An 18,830-nucleotide genomic window follows, 5' to 3' on the forward strand; every position below is an offset into this window, starting at 1 on the left:
TTTCCCCACTGTGGCAGCCTTGGTTGGTGTCCAGCTGCTGCCACCGTATGAATATTCAGCGCCAATAAAATATGCACAGTACCGCGAGCCGTGCCAGGGTGAGGATCTTGAGGGCTCGATGAACTTTGTAACAGCATTACTCGGTTGTAGGGGCACGACTGATGCAGCGATTGATTTCTGAGTTGAGACTTCACCTTCTTTTGAGCAGAGTTCATCCCTGTTTGCTTTTCATAATAGCGTTATTACACCTCGCTGGCAGCAGGACAAGGGAGAAGCTACCGTGCAGCTTTTCATTCCTCGTGAACTCCTGTGCAGCAATCAATGGTGGTGAACACCCGTCCGCCAGGCCTGAATTGCACGTATCTGATATGTTATCAGCCAGCTCTCGTGGTATTAACACTAATGTAAGACTCCCGTTTTAACTCAGAATTTTCCAACAGCTACAGAAAGAAGGCCAAGAGAGTTTCAATATTAAAGAAAAAGGCAAAGGGAAAAAAAAAAAAAAAAAAAAGCAAAGCTATGCTGCTGTACCAAGAATACCAAAAATGGATCTTTAAACTTTTTTTTTTTCTCTTGATCTACTTTCTGTATGACTCACGAGCCAGGCTCTAAAATGGCCTCCAAACATGCATGCATAATTTGTACATCCACGTGTCTGTGGATGCAGTGCTCTTAAATAGCCCCGAGGCACTGCTCCGTGGTGGCAGAGCAGGGAAGGGGCCAAGGAGTGTTGAGTTCCAAAATGGACCTGATTTGGGTCAGCATTACCTCCCTGATGCCCCTCCACAAGCTTTCAGTGCTGTTCCCCATTCAGCTGCCGACACCGGTGCAAGTGGCTCTTTGGTATGGGCTCATTATCTTGGAGAACATCTTTGGTTTGGTTTGGTTTGGTCCTATCCTCCTGTGAAAGACATAGCCTGTGGAAAAAAGACATGGCCTTTCTGTGTGCCAGCTCCTTACCAGTAACTGACTGGATCTGGGAGGCGGAGAGAGAACCAGAATTTTGGAAAAAGTTAATGTGAAACTGTAGAAATGAGGCTGAGACCACCTTTTGAGCTGATGGTTACTCGTGGGATGTGCAGCACCTTCTCCCAGAGTTAAAATCTAAAAATTAAATCTACTTGCGTGCTTTTTTTCTTTCAGTGATTCGTGACAGAACTTTAAAAGCGGGCATCTCATCTGTACTTTCGTAGCTTTTGTCAAATAATGAAGAGCTATTAAATGTAAAGCCAGCACATGCACGTGTTCGCAGGTGTCCAAGCGGGTTTGTCACCCCTCAGGAGGGGATGCATGATTTTATTTCATTTATAGCATGGTTTTATTTCAGAAACCGTGCAGCTGAAGGAATGGATGCCAGTCAGCATCCAGAGTAATGGGTGGCTTTTTTAGCAGCTTGTGATGCTAAACCCCAATTTGAAGGGTTTAGTATGCACGCTGACACCCCTCTTCTGGAGGTGGCTTGTGTGTGCACAGCGCTACTTGGCACGTGTGAGTGCAGTTACTGTTTGTCAGGGGAGGATGGATGTACCTGACATAATAGGAAGGTGTTGATTTGATTAAAATCTGGCTCTATTGTCTGGTAGAAGCCCTGAATCCCCCTTTTACCCTTTCTGCGAACAGAAAGAAGTGCAATTTCCATTCGGCATAGATGTTTCCCTTTCATCCCTGAAGCTGATTTTTTTTTTTTCCTGCAGCAGTTTTGGTGAAATTATGTATCGCTTGTGATAATTCATTTTAAAAATTCCTGAGCTGTGTGGCGTACTTTCATGAAAATTCATTTAGATAAAATTAGATATTATTGTTTAATGAGGTGGCATTTCAATTTAGACCTTGCATCATGCATATACCAAGAGTTTTTTATGGAATAGTTAGGTTCATTTGAGTAATAAAGGCTGAATCATGGGGGCTTTAATTCTTAATCGCTGTGAGGATTGTTATCTGTGGGATGTGAGCTGTCTTAGTGGTATTCAATCAAGTGTCCACTTAGCCGTGACCAGAAGTAATTGCTCCCAAGTGGGTTGCACAATGACCTGTTAATACTTGCTTTGACCCTGTGACCTTGTCTGCCCCATTGTTTAGGATTTTATAGCAAGCGAGTCTGCATTTCTGTGGGGTCAAGTAGATATCTGAGGTCAAACATTTTCTGATTACTACATAGCATACACTGTAAGGCTGTGGAGTTGTGGCACAGCGACAGTCGCCGCTTCAGAGCAGGACGCGCACGGTTTGGAAATTGTCTTCCTGAATGCATGTAAACAGTTTAATATTTTACCGAAAGAAGTTCATCTTGTAAATTAGGTATGAATAATACATTTGTAATTACTACTCGTGTCTTTAAACACTTGTGTCTTAATTGGCTTGGGTATTTTTCTAATGTATTTGCGTTTTGTCAGGGAAGTTCATTCTAGCTTGCGGAGATGGAGGGCGAGTGGCGTGGCGGGGAGACGGCTGCATCCTGCTCCTCTCGGGCACGGGGGCTTTGTCCCAGTGCTTCTGGATGGCCGAGGGTGGGGAACGCTTCCAAGAGGCCTTTGAGTGCTGCTGTGGACTGTTTTATGCGCCTCTCTCCCAGCCATCCAGAATTAATGAGACCTACTTGTTGATGATAGCTGGGATGTCCCGTATTAATTTATTGGCCGTGTTTAAATGTTGCTGAAAATGTGGTCATATTGGGTAGTAATTTGCAGGGGGGCTTGCCGCATTGTGTAGCTGAAAAGCAGTATTTTTCTTAGCAGTGTGTCTGGAAAACAGTGCAGTTGTACAAACAAAGCCTTGATATTGTTTGTAGCACTACTCCCTCTTTCATGTTGTGTTTACCGAGTTCACTAGCCAAAACACTTCTGCGCACCCTTCAGCCTTGTAGGTCATCTTTGCTCTAAAAAAACGTACGTGCCCATCTCTCCACAGCATCCTACGGAAAATATTTTGATCTTCATTGCCTGAGCGGGGCTGGTGGGATGACACAAAGCAGTTGGATTATGATATAGTTTGGGGACAAACACAGCTAATGTTCGTGTGAGAGAAGCAGACTATAGTCTACTGAGTAAGCAAGAAATGAGTGTGAGAGGGAAAACTATATAGCATATGTGGGGAAAAAAACAAAACAGTGACTCTCTTTCTACTGCCAGGATATTTAAAAACAAACAAACAAGAAAGCATAGCGCAGCAAAACGCGCCTTGCAACAAAGCGAACCCGTGGATTTCTCTTACTACGTGTGAGGCCGTACATGACATTGTTGAGGTCACACACGGATCTCCTCCTGCCCAAATGTCCTCAGGGAGGTTTGTGTCGAGTTTGGGGCAGTTGTCCCCAGCAGGACCTCTGGCACAGGGGAGGAAGATGCTGCTGTGGTTGTAACCTCCATGGGCGGTGGGACTGGCTGGGACCACGTCATGGTTGGTGCAGGACCTCGTAGGCCTTCTGTGGGTTGGTCACGGAGACTCTCAAGAGCTCCTCGTTGATTTTAATCTTTACCTTTTAAAACCACACGAAAACCATGGCCTTTTGTGCCAAACTGTCTCTGAAGCCTTCTCTGCTGTGGGAGACTGGGCATGGCTTAGATTTACGGCAACGCCTCCCTGCGCAGCCTGTTGGCATTCAATCATCTAGGACGGGCCCATTGTCCTCCATGAGCCGATGACATGTTTCCAGTGCAGGCCACAGCACAGATGTGCGCTCGCATTTCCCCTCTCAGAAACTGTGATCTGAGGCACTCCCGACGCTAAACAGCCCCAGATGCCGTGGCTGTCCTCTGGGCTGCCCACCTCGGCCTTCCCACCACAGCTGGGCTGAGGAGAGGCCTCCCCTCAAATCTCATTTTTTTTTTCTGGAAAATGCAACTTCGGGAGACTGTGGGGGAGATTAAAGGGTTTGCATCGCATGTTGCTGAAGGCTTGGCTGCTTTGTTGGATGGAGCTGTTCCTCAGGGGCCTGCAGAGAGCCAGGTAAGGTGGCCCAGGTGGCAGGAGCCGTGGTCTCCTCACGGCACTGAGTGAAGAGGGCGAGACTGGGAGGGGGTGCGCCAGAAATGCAGAAGTTCTCACCAGATGCGTGTTTTAGGGTTGACGGTAAGGAAAGAAGTGTATCATCATTCTGTCTTAACAGTTAGTCAGGGCTGGGGCATTTCTGGTAAAGACCCCATGACTAACAGCGCGGTGGGAAGTCCAGAGGGCTTCATGATGAGGTTTTTAGTGCCTTCCTTGAGGTAGCTGCAGTTTTCACAAATAGATATGTTCTCTTTACTCCCCTTTCTGTTAAGAGGGGAAAGAAAAAGTACATCTTGAAAGCCTGAGTATGCAAAGCCTCTCACACTTTGCCTCCTACCAAGCCCGGGTGCTCTCGGTCCCCCGGTGTCTGCAGGCGAGCACTGGGAGGGACGTGCTTTTGGTGGAAGGTTCTTGTGCCGAGTCCAGAATAAACACAGCATTTCTTAACTTCTGTAAGGAATGCAAGCAGATGCCACGGAAATGAAAGATCCTGTTTAACACTGATATTGCAACCTTGATCTTTTTTTTTTTTTTTTTTTTCTGAGTTGAAATGTGGGAAAACATCATAAGATGTTGCAGAGGGTTTTTGGAAAGCCTGTGTTTCACACGCACTAGGTTTGTGCAATGCCTTTGTAGGTGGTGTGTGGTTTGTGTCAATCATCAGTCAGGTGCTAATGGTGATGGAGCTGCGTGCAGCCTCTGAACCCGACACCTCGCGCGCTGATCTTCGCAGACACGTTTATACAAGCTGGGGGACTGCAGACTTGTATCCACACTTTCCTTTCATACTTCAGGAGAAGGCAGAATACCACTTCTGCAGCATCCTCAGACGTGCTCCTCAGTCCTTCCTTAGCCTTGATACCAATTCAGCCGTTTCATCTTTTCCCCAGCAGACTAAGCAACAGCACAGATTGGCTGTTATAATTAATTTTGTGCAGGAAGCACGAGTGTAATGTTTTGAAACCTCCTGATTTTCGCTCTTGTTAAAGAGGACGCTCCTCGTAGACCTTTACTGGTCTGCCAGTAATGGAAAATGTGACACTTTTCCTGGGGCTGGATGTGGGTTTGGCAAAGAAATTTTAGGGGAATCAGTGTTCCTGGCTCACCAGATAGAGGTTGTAGCAGCTTTTGAATGAAGTTTGTTGTTGGGGCAATTTGTGCCCATGGCTTTTGTGTTTTTCCTGTCACAGCTGGGTGCTGCTTGCTGCTCTTCTGAATCCACCACCAAGAGCACATTATAAGAAAGGGAAATTCCCATGTCAGCCCAGTAATATCAGTGTGTCATGATGACACCATGCACTCTCAGGGCTTTATACCTTCTCTAATTATTTTGTTGATTTTAATTGGTTTTTTTTGGAAATGCTGTGTATCTGTTAGCGTGGTCCTAGAGTGCTCTGCAGAGCTGCTCCTGCCAAACAGTGAGCAGTCCTAAGAGTTGTTACAACTTTAGATGAGAAGTGGAGGTGTTCAGCAATTCTCAGAAGTGTTCGGCACCTTCCAGGATAGAGCAATTTAGAAAAGAAAAAAAAAAAAAAAAAGGAAAAACAACACACAACAAAAAACATGAGATGTAGTTATGCAAATTATGACCTTTAAATGCATTTTATATTTGGATTGAAGTTGCTAACGCATTCTTTCCAAGTTCTGTTTTCCAGCATGATTCTGCTTTGGGTGCCTCTCTTTGTATCGGTGCAGCAGCGCGGTGCCTTCCCGCGGAGGGAGAGCAGGACACGGGGCCTCCGAAAAGCAGCCACCCCCCTCCGGGACGGGCAGCACATCAGTTAGCGAGCAGTCTGAATAGGTGGATTTTAATTTCTCTGGAGGGTCTGACCACGTTAACTAGATGGCAGATTCCTCATTAGCTAGATGGATTAAAATTTGTATCATGGCTGATGCCTATCCTGACTAATACGTGTAAGTAACAGCTCGTTCTACTAGAGCTATTGGACGTGGCTTGGGTGGAGGAGAGGAATTGGCTTCTGCAGAGGATATTTGCAGAAAGTCACATTTCCACCATATGTTAGCAGGAGTCTCTTTGGATGCAGGTTTTGGATAGAGTCCCCTGTGTTGCTGTAATCTGGTTTGTCCTTTTTCTACCACTAGTTCTGAATCATACCAACTACTTGGACTCTTGTGCGTGTTTCCTTGAAGGACAGTGGGAATGTTTCTGCTGGCTCAGCTGCCTTTCACCTATTATTTCATCTCGATGAAGAAGTAAGGTCTAGGGGGCTGAAGGAGAAATTTTGTGTCTGTCAGAAGTGAGAAGTGTTGCAAAAAAAAATCCAAAATTTCTGCCCAATTAAAAAAAAAAAAAAAAGGTACCACAAACCTCATCAATCCTGATTTAGGTCTGGCTTTTGACAAATCATTATGTGGGAAGGGAAATATCCCTTTAATTTTTAATAGCTTTGCAGTGAAGTTTTATTAGGCAATAATCTGGTTCCTGAGTGGATAAAAGATAAGGTTGAGGGCCAAGTAATTTTTTCCCCTCCTGTGCAATTGGGAAAGGGAGAGAGGGGTCATGGTGAGACGGCTGCCTTATGAAACTCAAAGCAGCATCCTTCTCTGTGCCACAAGCATACAAAATGCTTCCAAATGGATATTTACAACATAAATATGTTCAGGATGTGGGTAGCGAGAGAAGTGTGGGAATAGACGCGAAGGTGCATGGGAGTGGGGATGTGAAGGGGGAGGTGTGAAGAGAGCCAGGAGAGTGTGATGCACATTTTGCAGATAACTTCTCTTCGTGTGCCTCCTTCCAGAGCCTGGGTGTGGACTTCCTTCTCCTAGCAGCGTATCCCGGGGTTGTATGTGCAGCACAATGAGGTTCTCCTACCCATCTGTTGGCTAATGTCACCGCATCATTATTTCCCCAATAGTTTTATTGTCAGGGAACAGCAGCTGATAGTAAGTCTGGAGCGGTCAAGTAGCTCCATTCTTAGTTTTCTTCATTGTGGTTGGTGTTTCCCAAAGTATTTCTCCGGCACCGCATGCTGTAGACATTTCACTGGCACTTAATAAAGCAGTATAGGGCGCTCCTCGATAATATAATCCTTATGCCAGCCCGGTTGCTAAACCCATGAGTCCCCCAGGCAGTAGTAGACAACTACTCTTGGCGTTGTTGCTTGTTTTACTGTTGTCTCGGATGACTAGGCAGCATTTCTGTGATTTTAAGGCAGCGTGTTATTGCCAGTATCTGGGATGAAATTACCACTTACAGATGTAGAGGTGAAAATCTGACTCCCTTCGGCTGCTGAGAAGCACCGAGCATCGCTGGCTCGGGGGAGGCTGGCGGCGTGGAGCACCTACGGCACGCGGGTCGTTTCGGCTTGCACTGAGCACCAGGACTGAGCATCTGGCCCCTTCTTGTCTTTTTTTTTTTTTTAACATCTGCTTGCCTGATTGTTTTCTTTTTTTTTTTTTTTTTTCCTTTTTTTTTTTTTTTTTTTCCTGTGGCTCTTTTAATTTGTGGTGAATGTGTATTTAATGTAAGTAAGATGTTAGCTTCTGTCTAGTTTTTCAGCAAGCATTCCAGTAATTACTGGAGTACCTTTGAATGCTACAGCTGCTATTTCTAAGTTAAGGAATCACATTTTCCAAGCGTTTCTAACTGAATTCACATGGGTAAAACTTGGCATTCAGATTGCCGGCCCACATATCTTATTTTGTCTTGATCCTTTATGTGAGCATATCAGCTTTGTGTTTGATTAAATGGTAAAAATGCCTTCTCGCTGCTTTGGGTGGGCTTGGAGTAATACTGCTTTGTGGAACTGTTTTAATTAAGAAAAGAAATAAATACTGATTTGGGCCTTGAAATTATTTGTTTGTAGTTACTACTGTGGGATGGTGTCTTTTATTTAATTATTATTTATTTTTTCCCCCTTCTCTCTGTCCTCCTCACCCTTTATTACTGTGAGGGAATTGCTCGTGTTTTAACGTTCCTTGTTGGTATCTCCGTGAGGAGCTTCTCACTACGTGGTTCGACTCCTCCTCTGCTGATGGCAGGAAATGCCTTCGTGCCAGAGGATGCTGGCCGAGGCCAGGCTTCCCCCTCACCCGCAGCAATAGTAACTTGGCTTTTCCGAGTGCTCCTGCAGAGCAGTGAGCCCGGTTCCTATTGACTGGGGGGGTTGAAGAAAAAAACAACATACAAACAACAAAACAAAACACTAGTATAATTTAAAATTCCCCCAGTTTTTTTCTTTGCAAATCCCAGCATTATGTCTGCAGGCTTGTGATGACCTGCGGATTGGCAGCGCTTTGGGTTGCGCTGTTGGAAAGCACGGTGCTGGTTTGAGGATGTCCCGGTGCTGCCATCACAGCTCCAGCCCCGTTGGTGCTCTGCATCACCAAGCGGCTGACTTGCTCTCCTTCTCTCTCTCTTTCTCTCTCTTCCCCTTTTTTCTTCTGAGGCTGTGAAGCCTGGTCCAGTGGAAATACGATTTTTGCATTGCCACGTCCAGAGACAGATAATTTATTTTTGAAACTCTTTTCTGGCACTTACAAGTTGAAAAATAATGAGCAAAAAAAATACGTATATGTAGGAAGAGCTGTGAAATCTGACCTCCAAATATACAGAGTAGATGTGATAGTTAGAGAGGTTTTCTTTGGAGGAAATAAGGTACATTGTGTGGTTTGTTTCTACGGCCAGGTACTCTAAATGTAGGGCAGAGGAGTGGAACAGTAAAGCTAACTTGATGGAGCTGGTAGAGCTGAGCACTTCAGTAAATTATATTATTTGGTAACAGGAATTTTGTGAAAAGCCTTAGTCTTCCAATAAAAGTCTCAGAATATTGCCGTTCTTAATTAACTACCAACATTAATTTATGTCACTGTTATTGACAATAGTTTTGCTCCCGTTTTAATATTTGAGCTGCTTAACTCTTCGTTGCGGCAAGTATCCCTTTAATAGGACACATAAAATGATATTCCACATGTCATTATTCTTTAATTACAATTCAGGAACAAAATATATCCGAAATTGGAAGAGAGATGCTGGATTTGGTCCTGAGCTCAGATTTTGTTGGTGTAGGGCCTGCAGTTACTGATGTTTCTGGGCTCTGGGGCACATCAGAGCAGTGCTGTCCCCTGCACTTTGCCTGGCATTTACCTGGGTCCTGGAGAAGTGTGTGTGAGTGTGGGGACAGATTTCTTGATGAGGGTTACGTGTGGTTGGAGCTGATGCTGGGGTTGAACAAGTGACTGTCCCACAAGGTATTTGTGGGGCTGCCCGTGCCCGACATGAGCAGAATATAACCCAAATTGCGCTTCTTGCTCCTCCGTAGGATAGCCTTGTGCAGTGTGTACGGGTGGGCTCCTCATCCCGCGGCCAGAACCTGCAGGTGAAGCATCCAGACAGGGCTGTGGATTTTGGCTTCGCCCTCCTCGGCGTTTCAAGAGCTCCAGGAATCCACCCCTCTGCAATTCAGTAAACTCCCCCAGCCCCGCGGGTCTGCCTCTCCATCAGCGTGCTCCCGCCTGCTCGCTGGCTTTGCTGCGGTGCCGGCAGAGCCGCTGGCGTGCCGGGGGGACAGCTCTGTGATTAATGGCACCGCTCGTGGGCTCGCCACCGGCAGCTCCTTATCGGCCGCCCCGCAAAGCCCCCGCGGCCGTGCGTGGAGCGTGGCGGTGGGGAGACGCCGCCCTCCTCGCCCAGGAGTTAGGGCAGGTCGGCCGGCTGCTCTGTGGTTTGTTGTGTCTGGTTTGGTTCCTACTTTTCAAGTTGCAGTTGTATTTGGTCATTTGAGGCTTATTTTCGCAGTCTGGCCAAGCCAGCAGGATCCCCGTGCGCTGCAGGGGAACATAAAACATCAGCCTTTAAGCTGGAGTGCTCAGGAGATAAGGATTTTAAGTCTCTTGCATCGTGCACTGTGTCTTATGGGCTTATTTAGTATACTCCATTTGATTTAATTTAGATATTGAATAAGGAGAAGCACTTCAGGAGCCAGAAAAAAGTATCGCCTCCTCTTTCCCCAGTTTCCTAACAGACAAAATGGCTGGAAGGGCTGATTTGGGCTGGGATTACATCGGTTTCATTGTAAGAAGTAACAGGGTGTTTTCAAACCGCTTAAAAATCATGTTACGCTTTATCTGTACTGCTAAGTTTTCAAAAAGCAAGCGAGAATCCATTGGGCTTTTGTTTTAGTTTTGCTTTTCCGTGACTGAACATAAAGAATAACTCCTGGACCTCTGCAAAGGTTCGGAAGTTGCACAGTCTGCCCGCCGGTGGCTCTGCCAGCGCTCCCCCCCTTCCCTTCCCCACTGCATAAACACAAACGAGAATTGTGACCGGGCTGCTACACGTCAGCGTGCATGCTGATGGGGAGACATTCGTCTTGCTGAAAGCTTTGGGTTTGCTGCTTGTAAACGTTGGCAGGACACAGAGCTGCCTGGGAATAGGAGGGGATGGAGGCAAGTGCAGGGAAGCCGCTCGCCCTCATTGGCACAGTGCTGGTGGCCCTGCTGCTGGGCCATGAAGACCGGCTCCTATCTGCACACAACGAGGATCGGAAGGAGAAGGAACAAAAAACCCACCACAAACGTCTTACCGAGGCAATAGGATGAGCGAAATCTCTCCGTGGTGAAGGCAGCGTGCCTGGGAGGTCTGAGGAGTCACTGGGGTTGTTTGCATCACCGGCTGGCCGCGATGCGCACGGAGTTCATTTCTGTGTGCCCTGCCCTGAACGCCTCCCAAGCAACGCTGCAAAAAATGCGTTTGGATCCTGCTCAGTCTGCACGCTTAGATAACCTTTTATTTGAGATTATTAATTATTGCATGAGGCTGCGCTGCTATGGAGGGATCGCAGTCGGGCATTCTCTCAGCCAGTGGCAGCCTGGAGAATCTTCAGAGTGGGTGAAAATCATCCCAGAAGCATGTTTAAAAAAAGACAGGGAGAGAAAAAAAAAAAAAAAAAAAAGGAAAGAAAAGCAGGCCTCCCAAAAGCTGTGGTGGAACCCAGTATTAGCAAATGCTTCTAGGAAGTTTGACTGAGAGCCATATGGCAGTGTGGAGAGTATTATCCACTGCTCCAAAAGTTGGTCTCTGAATCAGCCTATTGACTTCAACAGCACTTAATCATGTGTTTTAGTTCTCCTTTGAAAAGGGTTGCATTCCTGAATCATGTCCTCTGATTTTAACCACTAGACGGTACTTTGTTTTGTGGTAGCAGACAAGTCCAGTCATATTTCTGTGACTAAGTGTGCAAGTTTTGACTGCACCACTGGTGAAGTATGCTGGTGAATATTCTTCCTCTTATCGAAACCTAAAGGTGTGCCGCTGTCCTTGAGTTTTGGGCTGAAATTCGGTGTCTTCTGTGATGCAGTTGGTTGGACACGGCAGATACTGTGTGATTTTGTACACTCACCTGCGGAGTGATGCAGATGCTGCCTGCTGCGTGCAATGTAAATAAACACGGGGGAAAACAGTGAGCTCAAAATACTGCTCTGAATTTTGCTTTCAGAAGCCCCGAGTGGTGTTGGTGGTGATTGAATCCATCCATTGAAACAAGACCCAGTTGTGCCAGTCCAAACTGGGGTTGTTTGGATGCTGCGCTACATCCTGGATGCTCGCGGGTTGCTGTGCTGCAGCAGGGATGAACCCGACTCCACCTTTGTTTTGGGCTGCTGGGCAAGTGGCTAGCAAGGAAAAGAGAGGGAAATCAGATGAGATTGCAATTAACTGCAGCTGTTAGGGATTTAAATGAGCGAGGTGTCAGCCCCCTTGCTGGTCTGAAGTGAGGCTGGGAGGCAGCCGGGTGCTGCGGGTGCATGCGTAGCCCTGCGGCACCTCGAGCGAGGAGGAGGAAGAGTAGGATGCTTGCTGGTATGTGCCAAACCTTGCTCCTGGACAAAAGAGCGTGTATATTGCTTGGCAGGGGAGGTGTGAAAGGAGTGGGTGTGTTTGTGCTTCCTTGGGGGTGAACTGGGCTGTGACCATCACGTCCCTGCCCTGGTGTCACTGCACACGCAGAGCTGATGGATGCGGTCTGCAGAGGTAGGATGTGGATGGCAGCACAGGTCCAGGTGAGTGTTGTTCCCAGCTACCCGTGGTCATTCCTCTCCGTGGGCTGAAAGAAGGAGTCCCCAGCAGTTCTTGCTGCAGCCTGTCCCTCGTTAAGATGCGCAGCCCCTGTGCTGCCACCTGAGCTGGCACACGCAGGGGACAAACACCCAGCTGCTAACGGGGAGAGGGGGGCTGTGCTTCGCTTCGGGCCGTACAAATCATGTTTCAGCAGAATTTTTTGTCTCACCTTTGTGTTTTTACAGCTAAAGCGCTTTTTACTTCCCAACTTTCAACATCTGGAATTCGGTTTCAGTTTATTAAAAAAAAAAAAAATTCCGAATCTGCAGTCTGCATGAAACACTGATGGCTTTGCGCTTGCCCGCGGTTTTTTAGCTTTAATTTTGTGTCCTTCCTAAATGCCGCAAGTCCTAAGTAGCTGCACATTCAGTAGTTGCTGTTTTCTTCTTTGGCTTAGCCTTAACCATTATTATTATTATTTTTTTTTTTATTATTTTTCCCCTTAGACACTTTTCTAATTGGGGATAATACCAAGCTGATTAATCAAATTAAGGAGGAGAGCAAAGTGGCTGATGCACAAAGCCGGGTGTAGCTGCTGTCAGCGCAGCGAGGTTGTCTTGCTGGAGCTGCTGCAGCTTAGTGGGCCTCTCAGGCTTTTTTTTTTTCCTTTTTTTCTTTTTTTTTTTTTTAATAAGGTACTGTGTAGATCCCATTGACTTCAATTGTTGATTGGGATGCCTGACAGCCGGGAAATTAAGCCCCTTCTTTGTGACCGAGTTGAAGGCCAGATTTTGAAGGATTTTCAGATGCTTAGCACCAATAATTGGTGTTAGGTGTTTTTTGGAAAAAGTTCAATTCTCATTTGGCCATCTAAATAGGGGTGAGAGATTATGATACTTGTAGCGACTGGTGTTACTGGGATATGATGAAGGTTTTTCTGCAGAACCTGGCACCAAACGAGCTGGTTATTTTCCTGTCAAAATAAGAGCTTTGTTCTTTTGCGTTCCTGCTTTATTTGCCGACACTGAGCGTTTCTGCAAATTTTCATCCTGGAGGAGAAACTTTCCTGCTCCTGCCTCATTTTTATGTGTTGTCTGCGGTGTTTTTCCAGGGGAGGGGGAGCAAAATGAGTCGAGTAAATCAGACAACTGTTGGAAAAAAGGGGACATGCAAAATCAAGTGTTCTACTTGCGTAATCTGTTTAACACCAGCGAGCCACAGAGCCTTGTGGGACACGGGAATAAAAGGAACATCTGTGCAGGCCACATGGCACGCTCCGGAGGAGTCCTCCATCCCAAGCAGCTCTGCTCTATTTGCAAATAAAAGCTCCAACCAACATCAAAAAGTTGAGGTGGATCCCAGCTGAAAGGGGAGAACAAATGTTGCCTCCCGTTGCAGCAAAGTGCCCCCAGCCAGCAGCCTTCCTAGGCTTTTTAAGGGTGTTTTGGGCATGTGCTTCTGGTGGCAATTAATGTGTTTGTTTGTTTGTTTTTAAAAAAGGTTGTTTATTTTGGAGACATATCTGGGTTGGAAAATTTTTGGAAACTGCTGAGCTTCTGAAGCTACAATTAAATACAGGTATACGAGATTGAAGCAAGAATGAGGACGATGCTCTTCTGTGCTGTTTGCTTGTTTGTTTTAAATTTTTCTCTCTTTCTGCTCCCATTGAACGTCCTGGTAACCCATCTGGCAGAGGAGCTGCAGAGATCCCAGGGCTTCCCAGGCTGCTGCAGGCGGCGTGTTTGGTAAACAGCCCCAGCAGCAGGTGGGGCCCTGGGGAGCCACAGCTGCTCCGGCCCCGCTCCCCTGGGTGCTCCCAGATTTGGGGATTGCTCCAGGAGAGGACAAACAAGCGTTTTGCCTCCGCTTGCCACCCATCGCAGTGCAGTACTTCTCGCAGGGCTGCATCCAGCCTGCAGCTTCGCATCCTCCAGGCAGGCTGTTTGGTTTTTAATAGAGTCGTGCATCGGCAAGCTGGGTAGTCTGCACCAAGCAGGCACGTAGTTTTTAATATGTAAATAGGAGAGGATGCTGGTTTCATCTCTATTCCAATGTACCCAGGGCGGCAATAACGCTTTTTTTAAATCTCTGCGAAACAGATTGTATATGGCAAAATTAATGTCTCAACTCTCCAAGTATTTTCTCTAAAATATTTGAATTTTTGCATTTATTGTGCCGCTTGTTTGAGATAGCGAACGGTATCAGCCATGTATTCAGAGCTTAATTGGTGGAACACAGATTTATCCTAATTTAAAACAGTCACTTAAAAACAGTTTTGTATATATGTATACATGGGCACAACTTTTCCTACAGTTGTCTGTTTTGGAGCGGTCTCGTAGGCACTGATGTACAAGTAGAACCTGTTTCGTGCAACATGGCTTTAAGAAACGAGTAGTTAAAGCACTATTTTGTACTCATTGCAGTCAATAAACATCCTAATGCGAGTGGCATGTGAGACGATTGAAGTTTTGCCTTTGATCGGGCTTTGAAACGTATCATGCAAAATACAGCCCAGGGTGAAAGTGCCTATGGATGTCTTTTTTCCCCCGGTGTTGGTGTCCTTGCCATGTGGTTGTGTTTGAGTTAACATTGGTTTTGTCCTGCCTGCTTCAGAAAGCATGCAGGGTTGGGTTTTCTGCCCCTGCAACCCTGAGCATCAGGTCAGGACGGGCACAGTTCCTTGTGCCACAGTGTAAGCTCGTGACAACTCCTGAAATGCAAGAAATGCTACAGCCTGGTTTGCAGTTTGATGTAGGAAACAGTGATCTTGGTTGCTTCGCCTCCTCCCGAGGTCTCTTTCACCCCTTACCATGCTGTGAAACATGCTGGGACCAGTGCAAAACAGCCAGACCATGGGGAGGAGAGGGAAGGGGGCTGGGAGCACCAGGAAGGGCAGCGGGGCTGACCTCAGGCGGGTGGGATGAAGCCCGTAGTGGTGCTCCAGATCGTCTGCCACCGCTGCCCCTGAGATGGAAGTAGTGAAATATTAAAACTTGTCTTTCGAATCTGTTCAATATTGAGAAGATTAATTTTTGTTGGGGGCAGATTAATAGGTTTCCTATTCTGATTAATCCAGTGATAATAGAAACGATGTGATTGCTGGAATTAATGAAGCCCAGATTCATGTTCCAAGATTTGATTGACTCTGTGCTCCAGCTCCACAGAAGCTGCTGCATCTCATCACCCCTTATTCGGCTGGTGAGGATTGGTCTGGGAGTGAGGCGGTGCAGGAGAAAATCTGTACTGGAGGTCACATCAGAGAACCTGCTGGGGAGAAGTTTGGCAGAGTGGCTCGGTTCTGCTCACACCGCAGCTTTATCGGAGTTTGCTGTTTTTAACCCGGCAGGCTATTTTTGTGAAACTCGTCGGAAAGGAGTGTCCGATTCAGATGTGTGGGCGCATCATTAGAAGCTTCAATTTGTCAATGCCAGATCGAACTCGAGTGCGTGGGTAGATCATTAAAAGCTTCAGTTTATCAGAACCGATCTATTCCCTGTTCCTCTCCCTCCTCCACCCTTCCCCTCCCCACAACATGGGGTGTCCCCGTGCTGCGGCCCGTGAGGTGCCCCAGGGCCATGCCCGGCTCCTTCTGGCAAGCAGCCACCATGCCCGGCTCTGTCAGGAGCTGGCGGGGAGGAAACGTTTTGTGGAGTGTTTTGGTGAGGTCAGTTCTCGGTGGTGTAAGAAAAATCCCTTTTTCCAGGCACGCCATCAAGGCGCAGGCCCGGCTGGGGTGCGATGTCCGCACCTCCTCCCAGCACTGCTCACCACGGCCCTCATCTGCTGCAGGCCGAATGTATTATTTAGTCAAGTCCCTTCGCCTCACAAATCTCAAAACACAAAATCTTTTGAGCAAGCATTAGCCAAAATGAGCCCGGATTCCTCATCTTTAAAATGGGGCTAATAATCCTTCCCTCCCCTCCAGCCCTATCGTGGCTCAGGCCTGCTAAGAGTCGCACGCTGAGGTGCCGCAGGTCAGCCGGGGAAAGCTTGCCCCGACACGTGTAGAGGCGGCTCTCTGCTCGGCTACATACCCATCTGCATATCTGTCATCGAGCACGGCGATAAACCCAGCCTCGGCTCTCTGCTCCTCACACTGCTCCCTTGCTCCTCATGAATAAAATGGAGCCGCCGCCAGCTGCGGGTCGCTGTCGGCGTGCAGGTATTTGGGAGCCTCTGAGAGAGACATCCCGTTTAGCTTAAGTGGTGTCCGAACACCCCTTTTGGATCTATTTTTATTGTGTAGCACAGCTTTATAGCGGGGTCGCATAATCCCTATATTTAGGTTTCTGGACTGTTGTGATCTTCTTTGAGCCGTAATGCATTCAGCTAAGGAGGGGAGAAAGCCCGGAGGCCAGAGAAGAACCTTTTATATTTTTTATTTTTTATTTTTTATTTTTTGTCTTATGAAATTCCATGCAGTCGTTGCTAAGACAGAAACTTCCAGATTTTCCTCAGGACGGCTGCAGTGGGCTGCCAGAACAATTAACTCCCTGAGGCCGGGTCCTCGCCACCACCAAAGCTCTGGTGGCTGTGGCAGGGCTGGGAGCAGCCACCACACTGGGGATGCTACGCAGGGAGAGGACCGGGTAATCGGGGGCTGGAGGCACCGTGTGGCATCTTAGCCTTCATTTTTGTTTCCTACACCAGTCCCTCAGGATGCTTTCCTCTGTCACAAAGTTTGTTTTCTCCTCGGAGGTCGTTGCTGTTGCACAGAGGCCCTCCCAGGTGTGCGTGGAGGCAGCGAGCGCCCTCCCATTTGAGCTGCTGCTTAAATCCCATCGGAGCTGGTGGGCACCGTGTGCGGGTATCAGCTTGTACGCAGCGTGGATGTTTTGTCGATGGAGAACATATACATCTCTTTTACAGCACCCTTATTAGTAAAGCGGATGTTTAATTTGTGCAGCGACAGCTTCCTCTAAGCTAAGCTTAAACTCAATCTGTGTTACTAATAGCTGGGGAAAAAAACATACTAATTGGTGCTTCTTAACTGATGTTTGCAAATTTTGCCTTTTCACCCTGAACATCAAATGGTTCTTATGTGTGTTTTTCCTTATCTCCGAGGAAAGATTCTTGCTAACAAGAGATCCTACATTTTGTTAAGGTTTTATCGGGATGCGGTGAGCGCAGGCAGAGAGTAAATATTTCAGAAATTCAGAGTGTTATATTTTGATAATGCAAAGTAGGTTAAAGCAGCCGAATTTCTTGAAACAGTGCGGTGTCTTTGAGCAGAATATGAATTTGGATGGTGACACATTTTGGTATTTAGGATGAACATAAACTCGCCTGTCGGAAGGAGCAAAGTCTGAAATAACAGCATCTTTAAAAACCTTTCTTAATACTGTACGTTTCGATTTAATTTAAAGCAAAATAAATTCCGCTGTGTGATAGAGTAATGTTTGATATGTAGAAATATTCCTGTAACGCTCCCCACACCTCCAGCGCCTGTAACTGCCTTTTATTTTCAAAGGAAAATGGTAGGCTTTGATATGATTCTAACTAAGTGAAGTTTTAAAACATGTTTTTGTCTTTCAGTCTCCTGAGAACATTTTTTCTGAGTGATTCCAGCTTCCCGACACATTTGCCATGATAAGGGTTTCGATCCTTTCCCATATTTGCCCTGAGTCATGAGTGGATATGTGTGATGCCTGCAAGTAAAACTGGTGAGTCACCAAATGCAAGTTTGCAATAACTCTCACTTATTCTTTCTTATCGTCTCTCTTTCCCTTACCCTTTTTTAATGAAGGGGATTTTTTGGTTTCTTCTTTGTATTGTCTGTGCTTAAAAGCAAACCACCACTATCCCTAACTGATACCACCCCCCCAAATGAAAAAAAAAAAAAAAAAAAAAGATCTTGATTGTACTGAAATATCCACGATGTCAAATATTACCAATACAGGAAAAAAAAATACTCCCTTCCTTTCTTTCTTCCCAACGTCCCCCCCAAGTCCTTGGTGAAGATGTGAGGGCTTCTGTGGTGAAAGTGGAGTTCAGTGATGCAAAGCTGCTGCCCGGGACTGAAGCCTGGCAGACAGACGGGGTTTAAACATGCTTGTGTGTGCAATTCATGTAATGATTAAATATGAATATGGAGAGGCCTCCTCTCCATCATGTGTCAGAGGCTTTGCTCTCAGAGGAGCCATTGCCAACAAATAATTAGCTCCGCCGTTTGCTGCACTTACATCCCAGTGACAAAATGGTGTCACTGGTACACAGGAGAGCCGGCCCTTCACGTGCGCCTGCCCACGAGGCCTGGCCGCCTTCCTTGCAGGGGAACAAAGGGAGAAACCCTCCGGTAGCCAAGCCAGGCTGCTGCACGTTGGGGCTTTGTCAGGCCTGAGAGGTGGCACGTCCTCTGTTAATTGCAGTCACCATTTGCCCATGTCGTTAGCCAGTGGAGTGCCTGTCGGTCCCCTTTGTGCTGCAGCAGGGTGCTTGTACCTGTCCTGGCCGTACCCCACAGCCTGGCACAGGGACATTTCCCTTGCCCCCTCCTCCTCCTCCCCCTGCTGCTCTTGCACCTCCACACCTATTTACTAAGTGGGGCGAGAGGAGGGGCAATTATTTCTTCGTTAATCCAAAGACAAAGGGGTTGGGGAAAGAGGAACCATCTGACATTACAGGAGAATTGGAAGATCTATGTAAGAAGTCTTTAAACACTATGAAACCTGGGTAATTAAATTCCATAGGAAATGGGTGCGCAAATTGTTTTTTCTTTTAAAATAAATTAGTGTTTCTGTTGTATTTCTAATATCCCTCCGTGTGTTAGAAAGTGCATTTCAATGCAGAGATTATAAAAACAGAGAAATTCACACATCAGTGA

At 46.7% G+C, this 18,830-nt stretch overlaps 1 protein-coding gene across 7 annotated transcripts in view; it reads left to right on the top strand.

Annotated features, from left to right (window-relative positions):
- The window catches only part of FOXP1 (forkhead box P1), a 364,335-nt gene that overhangs the window by 24,546 nt on the left and 320,959 nt on the right, over positions 1–18,830 (top strand). For all 7 annotated transcript variants that reach the window (XM_084530722.1, XM_084530721.1, XM_084530716.1 and 4 more), the window contains one exon: positions 17,543–17,670. The gene's annotated coding sequence lies outside the window, so the exon portion shown is untranslated. The remainder of the gene's footprint in view (positions 1–17,542; positions 17,671–18,830) is intronic.

This window comes from Aythya ferina, assembly GCF_964211825.1.
Source record: "Aythya ferina genome assembly, chromosome: 10".
Classification (NCBI taxonomy): domain Eukaryota; kingdom Metazoa; phylum Chordata; class Aves; order Anseriformes; family Anatidae; genus Aythya; species Aythya ferina.